Genomic DNA, 15,066 nt, shown 5'->3' with positions numbered 1-15,066 from the left:
TGTCGCTGTTATTATGGGGGCACTGTGGATATCGCTGTTATTTTGGGGACACTGTGGATATCGCTGTTATTATGGGGGCACTGTGGATATTGCTGTTATTATGGGGGCACTGTGGATATCGCTGTTATTATGGGGACACTGTGGATGTCGCTGTTATTATGGGGACACTGTGGATATCGCTGTTATTATGGGGGCACTGTGGTAATTACCAGCGTCAGCCTATGTTAGATGCGGTGGTGACGCCGGTAACTTACTGTGAATTGGACTTTATCTCTCATAATGGTTGGATAAAGAATCCGTGCGCGCTGTGCAGGGTAATGCTGCCCCCTACTGGTGGACTGACAGCTGTACAATTAGGCCCTAAACATTAGGGTGTGTAGCCATACCCCAGGACTGTGCTGAGGCCTAGCTGTAGTGGGGGCACAGATTGCAGGTGCTCCCGGGCCTAGAGTGACCAAAAAGTCCATTAAACACTCCAATAACGACCGGTGATAGTTGGGGCCCTTTTAGAGATTTTGCATTGGGGCCTATAAGTTTTGAGTCAGGCCGCTGCCGGGACGGACTCTAATCTGCAGCCGTTTCGCCCTCTGCTAAGAGGTTGTGTTTTCATGAGCGCGCCGCTCACCTGGCTCCCACTACCTACGTGGCCCGGGGAGCAGGGCACCCTGAAGATGCACAGTATTTAGGGGGAACAAATTAGGTTTCTGATTGAGCTGCATTCACTTGTCATAGCTGTGCACTGAACAAGTAGAGCTGCAGTGTAAAGCATGGGGATAAGAGAAAAGCCCATTACACAAGGGGTCACTTTCAAGCTCTCTAAATTTCCAATAGACAAAACTGCTGAGGTGGAGATGTAGGATAACAAAGCAACGCTGCAGGATAAAGCATGGATGAGGATCCAGGAAAAGACTCTTTAATGGTGGGTAGTAATGAAGGTAAATGGCACTGTAGAAATCTCTTACCTCTACAGAACTCTTCGCTCTGGGGGACGGCGGGTAAAAGGGGACATTGTGGATAGCGGTAGATTAATTTCTTTATTAGAAGGAATGATATTGCCCCAGGTTGAAATGAATAGGAGCCCTCAGAATAGGAGCCTGACTTCAGGGGTGCGGGCCGTCAGGTGGACATTCTTGGCTCAGGGTAGCGGTCAGGTGGACATTCTCGGCTCAGGGTAACGGTCAGGTGGAGGACAATCTCAGCTCAGGGTAGCGGTCAGGTGGAGGTGTCATGTCGGACGCTGTTCACACCACAGCATCCGGCAGGCAGAGGTAGTTCCACCTCCAGCCACTATAGCCTCAGTGGCGCCGGTTTGATCTTCAGGCTCTCGGGGGTTAATCCTGCTGGAGACCAGGTTGGAAGGTTAGTCACGCCCACGGTCTTTAAATAGTCATACTGGCATATGGGCGTCGCCGATTATAGCTTGTGTTTCATACCAAGTGGTTCCGGTCTGGAGTGGAGGTGTTCAAGAGAGAGAGATTCATATCTGGTGTCGTATGATCCGTCGTTATCCTTTCTCCTTCCCATATTTGTGTTTAGTTGTGCCCTGTTCACATTACTGTTTATTCCTGTGTGTGTGCGGCGCAGTGCAGTTTAAGTTCTCCCTGTCTGTCATTATTTGTGTGGGAGCTTTGGTGGTGACTCCTCACTGGGTGGAGGGTGGAGGGTTAAGTGCAGGGCTGAGCAGGAGATAAGGAAAGGTCGGAGGCTCAGGCATTTGCACCTTCAGCAAAAACCCTGGGTTGAGGGTCAGACAGGGTTTCCCCTAGTAAAAGGGACACCACAGGGGCCCCGGGTATTTCAGCCTTAGTTGAACTAAGCCCCCGTGACATTATAATCGGCCCACATTTTTTCAGGAGTCCATGGATCCATTAGATTCCATAACCCGCCAGTTGGCGGCGCTGTCCATACAGGTCTCCGAGTTGAAAGGGGCAGTTCAGCAGCAGGGCCTGGTAGTAGCAAAGGTGCAAACGGCATCAGCAGGTATCGGTGCAGAGCCGAAGTTTCCGCTGCCAGAACGATTTTCAGGCGATCGCAGCAAATTTGTCGTATTTCGGGAGGCCTGCAAGTTATACTTCCGCATGCGGCCAATATCCTCAGGTAATGAGGCCCAGCGAGTAGGGCTGGTGTTGTCATTACTGAGTGGTGACCCCCAAGCATGGGCATTTTCCTTACCAGCTGACTCTGCTACATTTCATTCGGTCGATAATGTTTTTTCTGCCCTCGGGCTCATTTACGATGACCCTGACCGACTGGCTCTAGCGGAATCTAAAATCCGCGCCCTCCGCCAGGGGGAGCGCTTGGCAGAAGACTATTGTTCGGAATTTCGCCGCTGGGCTGTAGACACACAGTGGAATGACCCAGCACTGCGGAGCCAGTTTATTCATGGGGTATCAGGGAGGGTGAAACAAGCCCTCCTGATGTATGAGACTCCGGCATCATTGGAGTCTGCCATGAGTTTGGTGATACGTATTGATCGCCGTTTTCGTCAGGGGGCACAGGAGACGCTACCTCTGGGGGAAAACAGAGGTGCAGGTGTGGTTGAAGTAGATGAGTCCCCTGAACCTATGCAGATTGCTGGCGTGGCACAGGTTCAGCCTCGCGCTCCGGGATTCCGGAAGCCCGGAGCATGTTTCTACTGTGGTAAAGGAGGTCATTATGTTAACGTTTGCCCGGTACTACCTAAGAGGGTCACACCGGCGGAAAACTGTTAAGCTCAGAGGGTATGGAGGAGACCCAACTGAGCGTATGCATATCCTCCATGATGGTATCTCAATGTATGCTCCCTGCCAAGGTTATTATCGCCGGCAGAGAGCTACCTATATCAGTGTTTGTGGATAGCGGTTCCGCCACCAATCTCATAGATGAGGAGTTTGCACACACCGCCGGGTTTAAGATCGAAAAACTTCCTCACCCCATACAGGTGGTGACCATTAATGCTGTTCCCCTCCCTCAAGGGGAGATTACTGAGTTTGTGGCAGAGGTGAAACTCCACATTGGGGTCCTACATTCTGAGTCGGTTACATGTAGGGTCCTCCGTAATCTCCCAGCTCAAATGGTCCTGGGTTTTCCATGGCTGTCCAGGCACAACCCGGTAATTGATTGGAAAACTCAGGACATAGTACAATGGAGTGGTTTCTGCCAAGACAATTGCTTGGCCATATGTGTGTCCGCCGTGACGCCCAGCCTGCCGGAGGCTTTGCAGGATTTCGCGGATGTTTTCTCTGAGAAGGGTTGCTCAGAACTGCCTCCACATAGAGCCTATGACTGTGCTATTAGGTTAAAACCCGGGGCCAAATTACCTAAGGCCAGGATGTTTAATATTTCTGGTCCTGAGAGACAAGCTCTTAAAGACTACATCGCGGAGAGTCTGAGCAAAGGTCACATCCGGCCTTCGTCCTCGCCTGTAGCCGCGGGGTTTTTCTTCATTAAGAAGAAAGATGGGGGGTTACGCCCGTGTCTGGATTTCCGAGAGTTAAACCAGATTACGATCCGTGATCCCTACCCAATGCCGTTGATCCCGGATTTGTTCAACCAGGTAGCGGGGGCGAAATGGTTTTCCAAGCTGGACCTCAGGGGGGCGTATAACCTCATAAGGGTCCGTCAGGGGGATGAGTGGAAGACGGCGTTTAACACTCCTGAGGGTCATTTTGAGAGTCTGGTTATGCCGTTTGGGTTGACCACCGCGCCTGCCGTTTTCCAACATTTTATTAATGATGTATTTGCTCATGTCCTGGGGAGATTTGTGATTGTATACCTGGATGATATCCTCATTTATTCTAGCGATCGGGACACTCATTTGGAGCATGTTAGGCAGGTGTTACAGTTGCTCCGGGAGAACCAGCTCTATGCTAAGCTGGAAAAATGTTTATTTTTTGTCCAGGAGTTCCCCTTTTTGGGATATATTGTGTCCGCAGCCGGTTTTAAAATGGACACCGCTAAGGTGCAAGCGGTGTTGCAATGGGAGAGGCCGGAGAGTCTGAAAGCACTCCAGCGGTTCCTTGGGTTTGCGAATTATTATAGGAAATTTATAAAACACTTTTCGACTGTCGCCAAACCGCTCACGGACATGACAAAAAAGGGTGCCGATCTGGCGAACTGGCCTGAGGTGGCTATACGTGCATTTGAGCGTCTGAAGAATAGTTTTGCTTCAGCCCCCATTCTGGTGCAACCAGACGTGTCTAAACCTTTTGTGGTAGAGGTTGATGCGTCGGAGGTGGGAGTGGGGGCAGTACTGTCTCAAGGCTCGTCCTTGAGCGAGATGCATCCATGCGCCTACTTCTCCAAGAAGCTGTCGCCGGCCGAACGGAATTATGATATCGGCAACAGGGAGTTGTTGGCCATCAAACTGGCTTTTGAGGAATGGCGACACTTCTTGGAGGGGGCGGCTCACCAGGTCACAGTTATCACCGACCATAAGAATCTGCTCTATCTGGAGTCGGCCAAGCGTCTGTCTCCTAGGCAGGCTCGCTGGGCATTGTTTTTTACTCGTTTCAATTTTCTTGTGACGTACCGTCCCGGGGCTAAAAACACCAAGGCGGATGCTTTGTCTAGGTGTTTTCCGGGGGGAGAACCGCGGGAAGAGCCGGTACCCATCCTCCAGAAAGGGGTAGTGGTCTCGGCTCTCACGACTGAGGTAGAGGCGGAGATTGCCGAGTCCCAAGAGGAGGTACCACCAGGACTTCCCGCCAACAAATCATTTGTACCCCTGCATCTTCGGCCTAAGGTGTTGAAGGAACACCACGATTCGGTACTGGCTGGTCACCCAGGGGTGAAGGGCACCTTAGAGCTGGTATCGCGTCGTTTCTGGTGGCCCAAAATCCGGCAGGATGTGGTCTCGTACGTGGCAGCTTGCATCACGTGCGCTAGGGCTAAGTCACCCCGAACCCGTCCTGCTGGCACGCTACAGCCTCTGGGGGTACCCAATAGGCCATGGACAGAAATCTCCATGGATTTTATCACTGACTTGCCAGCCTCGGCAGGGAACACGGTCATCCTGGTGGTGGTTGACCGTTTTTCAAAGATGGCGCATTTTGTGGCGTTGTCCTCTTTGCCCAATGCTAAGACGTTGGCTCAGGTATTTGTGAAGGAGGTGGTCAGACTCCACGGAGTACCGTCTGACATAGTATCTGATAGGGGTACGCAATTTGTGGCGAGGTTTTGGAAAGCTTTTTGCTCAAGGTTGGGGATCAAGTTGTCACATTCATCGGCGTTTCATCCACAGTCTAATGGACAAACTGAGCGCATGAACCAAAATCTAGAACAGTATTTACGATGCTTTGTGTCCGACAACCAGGAGGAGTGGTCTACTTTCCTTCCTCTGGCCGAATTCGCATTAAATAATCACCGCCAAGAGTCATCAGGAGAGTCTCCATTCTTTTGTGTGTACGGTCAACATCCTCAGTTTTGTACCTTACGTCAGGGTGACTCCGGGGGTGTCCCGGAGGAGGATCAGCTAGGAGCCCAATTGTCATCAGTCTGGAGGCGGGTGAAACAGCGTTTGTTGAGCATGAGTGCCAGGTACAAACGGGTGGCTGACAGTAGACGCGTGCCAGGTCCGGACCTGTGTGTGGGTGAATGGGTGTGGTTAGCTACGAAGAACATAAAACTCAAAATCCCATCTTTAAAATTGGGCCTTTTAGGATTTCTGCCATCATTAATCCAGTGGCTTATCGGTTGGAACTTCCTGCGGTGTACAGAATACATAACGTTTTTCACAGGGCTTTATTGAAAAAGGTGGTAGGCTTGGTGGACACGACGCCGATGCCACCTCCAGTCATGGTGGATGGCGAGTTAGAGTTCGAGGTCGCCAAGGTAGTGGACTCTCGAGTAGTACGCCGTACTCTTCAGTATTTGGTGCACTGGCGGGGGTATGGTCCAGAGGAGAGGTCTTGGGTTCCAGCCTCAGACATACATGCGGATCGGCTGGTCAGTTCTTTTCACCGTCGTCATCCGGACAAGCCGGGTCCTATGAGTCTTGAGGGCCCTGGGGTCCCTCGTAGAAGACGGGGTACTGTCATGTCGGACGCTGTTCACACCACAGCATCCGGCAGGCAGAGGTAGTTCCACCTCCAGCCACTATAGCCTCAGTGGCGCCGGTTTGATCTTCAGGCTCTCGGGGGTTAATCCTGCTGGAGACCAGGTTGGAAGGTTAGTCACGCCCACGGTCTTTAAATAGTCATACTGGCATATGGGCGTCGCCGATTATAGCTTGTGTTTCATACCAAGTGGTTCCGGTCTGGAGTGGAGGTGTTCAAGAGAGAGAGATTCATATCTGGTGTCGTATGATCCGTCGTTATCCTTTCTCCTTCCCATATTTGTGTTTAGTTGTGCCCTGTTCACATTACTGTTTATTCCTGTGTGTGTGCGGCGCAGTGCAGTTTAAGTTCTCCCTGTCTGTCATTATTTGTGTTGGAGCTTTGGTGGTGTGACTCCTCACTGGGTGGAGGGTGGAGGGTTAAGTGCAGGGCTGAGCAGGAGATAAGGAAAGGTCGGAGGCTCAGGCATTTGTACCTTCAGCAAAAACCCTGGGTTGAGGGTCAGACAGGGTTTCCCCTAGTAAAAGGGACACCACAGGGGCCCCGGGTATTTCAGCCTTAGTTGAACTAAGCCCCCGTGACAGGAGGACATTCTCTGCTCAAGGTAGCGGTCAGGTGGAGGACATTCTCTGCTCAGGGTAGCGGTCAGGTGGAGGACATTCTCTGCTCAGGGTAGCGGTCAGGTGGAGGACATTCTCTGCTCAGGGTAGCGGTCAGGTGGAGGACATTCTCTGCTCAGGGTAGCGGTCAGGTGGAGGACATTCTCTGCTCAGGGTAGCGGTCAGGTGGAGGACATTCTTGGCTCAGGGTAGCGGTCAAGTGGACATTCTCGGCTCAGGGTAACGGTCAGGTGGAGGACATTCTCTGCTCAGGGTAGGAGTCAGGTGGAGGACATTCTCGGCTCAGGGTGGGGGTCAGGTGGAGGACATTCTCTTCTCAGGGTAGGAGTCAGGTGGAGGACATTCTTGGCTCAGGGTGGGGGTCAGGTGGAGGACATTCTTGGCTTAGGGTAGCGGTCAGGTGGAGGACATTCTTGGCTCAGGGTAGGGGTCAGGTGGAGGACATTCTTGGCTCAGGGTGGGGGTCAGGTGGAGGACATTCTCTTCTCAGGGTAGGAGTCAGGTGGAGGACATTCTTGGCTCAGGGTAGCGGTCAGGTGGAGGACATTCTTGGCTCAGGGTAGCGGTCAGGTGAAGGACATTTTTGGCTCAGGGTGGGGGTCAGGTGGAGGACATTCTCTGCTCAGGGTAGGAGTCAGGTGGAGGACATTCTCTGCTCAGGGTAGCGGTCAGGTGGAGGACATTCTCTGCTCAGGGTAGCGGTCAGGTGGAGGACATTCTCTGCTCAGGGTAGCGGTCAGGTGGAGGACATTCTTGGCTCAGGGTAGCGGTCAAGTGGACATTCTCTGCTCAGGGTAACGGTCAGGTGGAGGACATTCTCTGCTCAGGGTAGGAGTCAGGTGGAGGACATTCTCGGCTCAGGTGGAGGACATTCTCTTCTCAGGGTAGGAGTCAGGTGGAGGACATTCTTGGCTCAGGGTGGGGGTCAGGTGGAGGACATTCTTGGCTTAGGGTAGCGGTCAGGTGGAGGACATTCTTGGCTCAGGGTAGGGGTCAGGTGGAGGACATTCTTGGCTCAGGGTGGGGGTCAGGTGGAGGACATTCTCTTCTCAGGGTAGGAGTCAGGTGGAGGACATTCTTGGCTCAGGGTGGGGGTCAGGTGGAGGACATTCTTGGCTCAGGGTGGGGGTCAGGTGGAGGACATTCTTGGCTTAGGGTAGCGGTCAGGTGGAGGACATTCTTGGCTCAGGGTAGCGGTCAGGTGAAGGACATTCTCTTCTCAGGGTAGGAGTCAGGTGGAGGACATTCTCTGCTCAGGGTAGGAGTCAGGTGGAGGACATTCTCGGCTCAGGGTAGGAGTCAGGTGGAGGACATTCTTGGCTTAGGGTAGCGGTCAGGTGAAGGACATTCTCTTCTCAGGGTAGGAGTCAGGTGGAGGACATTCTTGGCTCAGGGTGGGGGTCAGGTGGAGGACATTCTTGGCTTAGGGTAGCGGTCAGGTGGAGGACATTCTTGGCTCAGGGTAGGGGTCAGGTGGAGGACATTCTTGGCTCAGGGTAGCGGTCAGGTGAAGGACAATCTTGGCTCAGGGTAACGGTCAGGTGGAGGACATTCTCTGCTCAGGGTAGGAGTCAGGTGGAGGACATTCTCGGCTCAGGGTAGGAGTCAGGTGGAGGACATTCTTGGCTCAGGGTGGGGGTCAGGTGGAGGACATTCTTGGCTTAGGGTAACGGTCAGGTGGAGGACATTCTCTGCTCAGGGTAGGAGTCAGGTGGAGGACATTCTCTTCTCAGGGTAGGAGTCAGGTGGAGGACATTCTTGGCTCAGGGTGGGGGTCAGGTGGAGGACATTCTTGGCTTAGGGTAGTGGTCAGGTGGAGGACATTCTTGGCTCAGGGTAGGGGTCAGGTGGAGGACATTCTTGACTCAGGGTAGGGGTCAGGTGGAGGACATTCTTGGCTCAGGGTAGGGGTCAGGTGGAGGACATTCTTGGCTCAGGGTAGCGGTCAGGTGGAGGACAATCTTGGCTCAGGGTGGCGGTCAGGTGGAGGACATTCTTGGCTCAGGGTAGGGGTCAGGTGGAGGACATTCTTGGCTCAGGGTAGCGGTCAGGTGAAGGACAATCTTGGCTCAGGGTGGCGGTCAGGTGGAGGACATTCTTGGCTCAGGGTAAGGGTCAGGTGGAGGACATTCTTGGCTCTCCCACTCCCATTGTCTCCCGGGTGTCCCTCCTGAGACCTTGCGATCTCGTCTCCCCTGATCGGAAGGTTCAGGGAGGAGGGGGGGTAATGTTAGGAATCTGGGTTCTATAATGCCTATGCAGGAATCCAGATTCTCACATTTGTCTCCAGAGGCTAAGTCCTTTTTTCCAGCTTCTGAGCATGCCCACGGGACGAGCTCCCATTGAAGTTCAGGAGTCACGTGCCCAGGTCCTGCTCCTGATTTAATTGGCTTAGCTCAGGGCTCTGGAGATTTCCGGCAGGTCCCGCACTCTATAAAAAGTGCACATGGCCGTTCTGCCATGCTCTAGTATTTTTATACTGCTGCTGTGTGAATGGTGACAGATGCTTGGACTGGTGACTGACTCATTAAGAAACCCCTTCCCTCGGTTATTACGTCTGTGTGAGTGGTATTCTGTCAGCACCTGCGCTAACGCCAACGCGCACAAGCTCCATCTTCCAGCAGCTTAGCGTCCTGCATCGTGCTTGCAGCCTTTCCAGGCGTGCGCAGTTGCGACGCCGCGCACACGTGTACACGGTAAGGCTACTTTCACACATCAGGTTTTCGGCGTCAGGCGCGATCCGGCGTCGTGCCGGAATGCCGGATCCGGCAAATGTTTTGTAAAACCTGATGTGCCGGATCCGGTTTTCTGCCGGATCCGTCTTGTTCTTGACAGACAAAACCGTATCCGTCTCATCCGGTTCATCCGTTTTTCTATCCGTTTTTCGACGGATTACGCCGGATCCGGTTTTTAAAATTGACCCTTGTGGCCTTCCGAACCGGATTGGCTACTGGAAAACTATATATAGCATGTTCCTACAGCCCTTCTTTGACAGGTTGTAGAGAAGAAAGTGCAGGTTGGAGAGAAGAGCAAGTTACTGGCGAAGATGGATGTTGTCATTGGAAATATTACCACTAGAAGTTCTGTGACGGTTTCAGGGACAATTTTGCACTATACTTTATGTCACCTCAAGGCAGAGTACACTGGCAGGATGACAGAGTGTGAAAGATTTGTGCCCAACCAAACTTGTGTACCTTCTGGACCAACAGTATATACCTTTGCCAACCAAAGTTGGCTATCTTGTCATGTCTTACTATTTTTACCTTTAGGCCACAGGTGTGTACCTGGTTGTGTTTTATGCAAAGTATTTCACCTTTTAACAAAAGTTGTGTACATTGGTAGGAAATCACCAACAATAAACACAACTTTTTAGGTGAAATACTTTGCTTCAAACACAACCAGGAACACAACTGTGGCAAAAAGATAAAATTTACCCACAGTTATATACCTGGTTTTGAATACCTTTTTACCTTTGAAATACCCTGTATTTAACCTTTTTTTTTAAACATAGTTCGCCGCAGAAAGAAATGACAGACAACCATTGTGAAACGATAATTTAACTTTTATTTAAAATTTTTTTTTTTTTTGTAAAATGTTTTTAAAGTGCAAAAAACTTTTTTAATAAAGGTTTTAAACCCAATGGGCATTTTTATTACAAAAAACACACATTACAAATCTGTGTACTGTGGGGTGGAAATACTGCTGGAGGGGCTGCGGGACACTTCGACACTGGGTGTGTGGAGAGAGGACTGGGATCGTGGTGGGGAAGGAACAGTTAGAGGTGAAGGTGTGGAAAAAGCTACAGAATGGGTGGACATGTGGGAGGCAGAAGAGGTGGTGGGCGGTGGAGTGGAGGGTTGGGCAGGGACTGTAGGAGCAGATGATGTTGATGGAAAGTTGTATGGGGAAGGAGTTTGGTACGGGGAAGGAGTTTGGTACGGGGCAGGTTGCTGGAAGTGGGGAGATGTCTGGTACTGGGGAGGTTGCTGGTACTGGTGAGGTTGCTGGTATGTAATAGGAGGGGGAGGATGGAAAGTGGCTGGAGGGGGTGCAGATGTAATAGGAGGGGGAGGATGGAAAGTGGCTGGAGGGGGTGCAGATGTAATAGGAGGGGGAGGATGGAAAGTGGCTGGAAAGGGTGCAGGTGGAGGAACTACAGCGGTGGGAGGTGGAGATTGGGAGGTAACCTGCTGTAGAGCACCGTGGCACGAATGCATTACATGCATCTGCTGGGTAGGAGATAGTGTTGCCATGCGCTCCACAACAGACCTGAAAAAGGTGTGGTTTGGCGAAGATCTTGCTTCTGAATGCATGGTTTGCAGAAGTGTCTTCACCTCCAGAATGCTGGAGTTGATCTGCTGAAAGCCTGCGGAGATTTGCTCTGACAAGACTTTTAGACAGTTCTGGAAAGATGCATTCAGATGCAAGAACTCTTGCGCATAACTCTTTTCCTGACCCCTCTGCCGCTGCCGCCCAGTACCCGCAGGTGTACTAGAGGTGGCAGGGGCAGAAGGGTGGGGTAAAGGGAAAGCGATCTCCTCACCAGCAGCTTCATGTAATGTAGGCGGCCACGATGCTCCTGTGCTGGTGGATGGGACAGATGGGTCGAATGTGTGGGAAGGCTGGGAAGGTGCAGATGTACCGGGGCGGTCGAAGTGTCCCTCGGTGCCGGTCTCCTCAGGGATCGCCTCAGAAGGGTCCAATCGTGCTGCTCACCGTGCTGTGGAATAAAGAGAAAAAAAAACAATTAAAATACTGACATGGTATGGCCCTGGCTGAAAAAAAAAAGTTACATCTAACGTTTTTTTCACATGTGGTGTGTAATATTTACCTTCTGGTGAGCATTGTTTCCCGGAGGAACGACAGGGCTTGTGCGTACTTGTACTTGCTCCTGCGTCCTCCAGATCCACTCGGGGCCCACATCTCTTTATTGAACTCCTTCTTGAAACGATCCCTCACAGACCGCCACCGATTCACAATTCTGTTCCCTGAAACGAGAAAGGACAAAGTGGTTAGTATACAACATCAGTGTTTCCCAAACTCCAGTCCTCATGGTCCCCAGGGGTCATGTTTTCAGGATTTCCATAGTAAATAGAAATCCTGAACACATGATCCGTGGGGACCACGAGGACTGGAGTTCGGGAAACACTGGTTTACATCAAGCAACCGGTACTGTATATACTTACGCTCTTTAATCTGGGCCCGAGCTTCGAGGTCCTCCCAGCGGTCCACAAGGAGCGAACAGATTTCCTCCCAGAGTCGTCGGGTAACGATCAGGTCAGCATGGCGGCTGTCAGCCATATTCCAGAGCGGCTCCCTTTCTCTGACGAGATCGATGAGGCGGTCCACATCGAGTCCTCCATCCTCACCGTCAGAGTCGGGAGCACGCTGTGAAGGCTGTTAAAGAAAAAGACAAAAATAACATAAGCCTCCACAAAAGAAATGAAATAAAAAGTGCAAAAAAAAAAGCAAAAATATTTATACTTACACGCTGGTGACCGCCGCGTTGCTGTCGCCGACGACCCTGGGAGGCACTGCGAGGACCTCTTGGCCGAGCACCAGATTGGGAAGACTAGAGAAGAAAACAAAAAATGTTATGTCTTTGGATGTAGGCATTTGTTTGCTGTGTGTGGTCTGCAGAACATTGTTTTCTATGTGTTGTGTGTAGTGTGATGTTGTGTTTCTGCGTTTGATGCAAAAAACTTACCAATTGTGAGCCCACTCCAGGTGTCTGTCCACCCCTTCCTTCTTCTTCTGGGAGCTCCTCTTCATCTTGTGATTCCTGTTTTGAAATAAAAGGCAATGAATAGACATATATTACAGAGATGATGGATTTTGGAAATAAAAACTTACCGTCAAACGCTGACGATGCGAGGGAGGGCTCCCAGAAGAAGATGTGCTGTCCTGTTGATGGCCAGACTCCATGGCTGTGGGTATTGCTGCTGCTGTTGCTGCTGCCAGTGATGCCATTTCTGCTGCTGCTGCTGCTGCTGCATCTCTTTGGCGGCTGTTGAATAAAGAGAAACAAAGGGCCAATGAATATCTTGATATTCCATGGCCCTAGTTTGGAGGAATGGGGGATTTGATAATTACCGTCTCTCATCTGCTGCTGGACTCCCCTCCTCAGCATGTTCCATTTGCTGCTCCATTTGGGGTGGTGCTGATGGTGCTGCTGCTGCAGATGTCTGCTGCTTTCTCCTGCTCCTGGTTCTTGGCTTGGGTGGCATGTTGGGTGTGGCTGAGGGTCCCATTGTCTTGCTTTTATATATCTCCTGTGGGCAGAGCTACTGAGCATGCTCAGACCAAAAAACCGGATCCGGCGCATTGCGGCGCTCATAGGCTTTCATTGTGTGAAAAAGCCGGACGCGCCGGATCCGGCGTGTCCGGCTTTTTCGCCGGAGACCAAAAACGTTACAGTAGCCGTTTTTTCCAGACGCCGGATCGCGACACATTGCCGGATCCGGCGAAAACCGGATGAAACGCATGGCCATCCGGCGCGATCCGGCGCAAATGCAAGTCAATGGGGGGGAAACCGGATCCGGCATTGCATTTCGCCGGATCCGGTTTCTGTCAAAAGCGCCGGATCGCGCCTGACGGCGAAAACCTGATGTGTGAAAGAGGCCTAAGTCCGCTCGGTTGTAGTGACTATCCTTAACTACTCCGGTTTCCGGCTACCGCACGTGTGCCGCTGAGATCCTGTGCTGTTAACAGGCTCAGCGACACTATTTTGTGTTATTTTTCCCTGCAGCTCTGTGTGCTTTAACAGAGCTTGCCTTATTGCAGCTGGGTGAGTTAGAACCCTGTGCATATTAGTGCTCTGCCTCTCCCAGCAGCAGTTTTGTCATCCACCGCACGGTGGACCCCGAGTGGCGAAGGCACTTTAATTTTTTTTTTTTTTTTTTTTAGTGCCTTCCGCCACTCCTAACACTTGGCTCAGGGTAGCGGTCAGGTGGAGGACATTCTTGGCTCAGGGTAGCGGTCAGGTGGAGGACATTCTTGGCTCAGGGTAGCGGTCAGGTGGAGGACATTCTTGGCTCAGGGTAGCGGTCAGGTGGACATTCTCGGCTCAGGGTAACGGTCAGGTGGAGGACATTCTCTGCTCAGGGTAGGAGTCAGGTGGAGGACATTCTTGGCTCAGGGTAGCGGTCAGGTGGAGGTCATTTTTGGCTCAGGGTGGCGGTCAGGTGGAGGACATTCTTGGCTCAGGGTGGCGGTCAGGTGGAGGACATTCTTGCCTCAGGGTGGCGGTCAGGTGGAGGACATTCTTGGCTCAGGGTAGCGGTCAGGTGGAGGACATTCTTGGCTAAGGGTGGCGGTCAGGTGGAGGACATTCTTGGCTCAGGGTGGAGGTCAGGTGGAGGACATTCTTGGCTCAGGGTAGCGGTCAGGTGGAGGACATTCTTGGTTCAGGGTGGCGGTCAGGTGGAGGACATTCTTGGCTCAGGGTAGCGGTCAGGTGGAGGACATTCTTGGCTCAGGGTAGCGGTCAGGTGGAGGACATTCTTGGCTCAGGGTGGCTGTCAGGTGGAGGACATTCTTGGCTCAGGGTGGCTGTCAGGTGGAGGACATTCTTGGCTCAGTGTAGCGGTCAGGTGGAGGACATTCTTGGCTCAGTGTAGCGGTCAGGTGGAGGACATTCTTGGCTCAGTGTAGCGGTCAGGTGGAGGACATTCTTGGCTCAGTGTAGCGGTCAGGTGGAGGACATTCTTGGCTCAGTGTAGCGGTCAGGTGGAGGACATTCTTGGCTCAGTGTAGCGGTCAGGTGGAGGACATTCTTGGCTCAGTGTAGCGGTCAGGTGGAGGACATTCTTGGCTCAGTGTAGCGGTCAGGTGGAGGACATTCTTGGCTCAGGGTAGCAGTCAGGTGGACATTCTTGGCTTCGGGTAGCGGTCAGGTGGAGGACATTCTTGGCTTCGGGTAGCGGTCAGGTGGAGCCTGGAGGACATTCTTGGCTTCGGGTAGCGGTCAGGTGGAGGACATTCTTGGCTCCGGGTAGCGGTCAGGTGGAGGACATTCTTGGCTCCGGGTAGCGGTCAGGTGGAGGACATTCTTGGCTTCGGGTAGCGGTCAGGTGGAGGACATTCTTGGCTTCGGGTAGCGGTCAGGTGGAGGACATTCTTGGCTTCGGGTAGCGGTCAGGTGGAGGACATTCTTGGCTTCGGGTAGCGGTCAGGTGGAGGACATTCTTGGCTTCGGGTAGCGGTCAGGTGGAGCCTGGAGGACATTCTTGGCTTCGGGTAGCGGTCAGGTGGAGGACATTCTTGGCTCAGGGTAGCGGTCAGGTGGAGGACATTCTTGGCTCAGGGTAGCGGTCAGGTGGAGGACATTCTTGGCTTCGGGTAGCGGTCAGGTGGAGGACATTCTTGGCTTCGGGTAGCGGTCAGGTGGAGGACATTCTTGGCTTCGGGTA

The 15,066-nt window shown here is 52.3% G+C and overlaps 1 protein-coding gene across 2 annotated transcripts in view; it reads left to right on the top strand.

Moving 5' to 3' along the window:
- The first annotated feature begins 653 nt into the window (after nt 1-653).
- Nucleotides 654-15,066, top strand: part of NARS2 (asparaginyl-tRNA synthetase 2, mitochondrial) — a 125,816-nt gene continuing 111,403 nt past the window's right edge. The window contains exon 1 of one of the 2 annotated variants that reach the window (XM_073548654.1): nt 654-919. The gene's annotated coding sequence lies outside the window, so the exon portion shown is untranslated. Of the gene's footprint in view, nt 920-6,215; nt 6,275-15,066 lie in introns of those variants that run through there. The other variant, XM_073548653.1, reaches the window with a different exon arrangement.

Source organism: Dendrobates tinctorius, unplaced genomic scaffold (assembly GCF_039654945.1).
Source record: "Dendrobates tinctorius isolate UK_male_01 unplaced genomic scaffold, ASM3965494v1 ptg000157l, whole genome shotgun sequence".
In the NCBI taxonomy this organism is placed as follows: domain Eukaryota; kingdom Metazoa; phylum Chordata; class Amphibia; order Anura; family Dendrobatidae; genus Dendrobates; species Dendrobates tinctorius.
This window is presented reverse-complemented; position numbering and strand designations above follow the sequence as displayed.